Raw genomic sequence first — 667 nt, 5'->3', positions numbered from 1 at the left:
TCTCGTCCCGCCAGAGAACACAGGTATGGTGTTTACCCCCTGCCACTCACAGTTCGGCTGCTCCTCGACGTGTGGATGGCATCACGGGGAGGATTTAAGTGGGCAGCAGGGAAACGCGTAGGGGAAAGTGCTCGCTGAGGAGAGAACTCCTGGTCCAGGACCACCTTGTCTGGATGAAGCTGCAGCTGAGGGAAGTGATTTCAGGATGAATTTTGGGATTGGGCTGAGCAAAAGGGCATGCGAGAGAGCCAATGGCTAGAGCTGGGGTAAGGACCAGCCCCAGGCACACAGGCGCAGCCAGGAATGAGTGGGATCAATGTCGGCACGGACGCTCCCTCCTCCTGCCAAGTTCAGCTGGATTCATTGGCCAGCCGAGCCCAATTACCTTAATTTGTGGCATTAAGGAAAAATCCATAAGCATCAGGGAAGTGATGTGTAGCAGTTTAACGGGACTGGTCAGCCGTGGAGCCGCCAGCACTGCCTGGGTGCAGCCCATCCCCGGCTCCGCATCCATGATAGGGCATGGCTGGTGGCATGGGAGGCAGCCCTGGAGCCATGATGATTTCCCAGAATATTTTTTGGGGGTGAAAGCACCGTTTCTGCCTTCCCAGCCAGGAAAAAATCAGATCTTGGTCTTTCCCTGGTGTTGCCCATGTTGGGGTTGGGG

Source organism: Eurypyga helias, unplaced genomic scaffold, assembly GCF_000690775.1.
Source record: "Eurypyga helias isolate BGI_N326 unplaced genomic scaffold, ASM69077v1 scaffold45328, whole genome shotgun sequence".
In the NCBI taxonomy this organism is placed as follows: domain Eukaryota; kingdom Metazoa; phylum Chordata; class Aves; order Eurypygiformes; family Eurypygidae; genus Eurypyga; species Eurypyga helias.
This window is presented reverse-complemented; position numbering follows the sequence as displayed.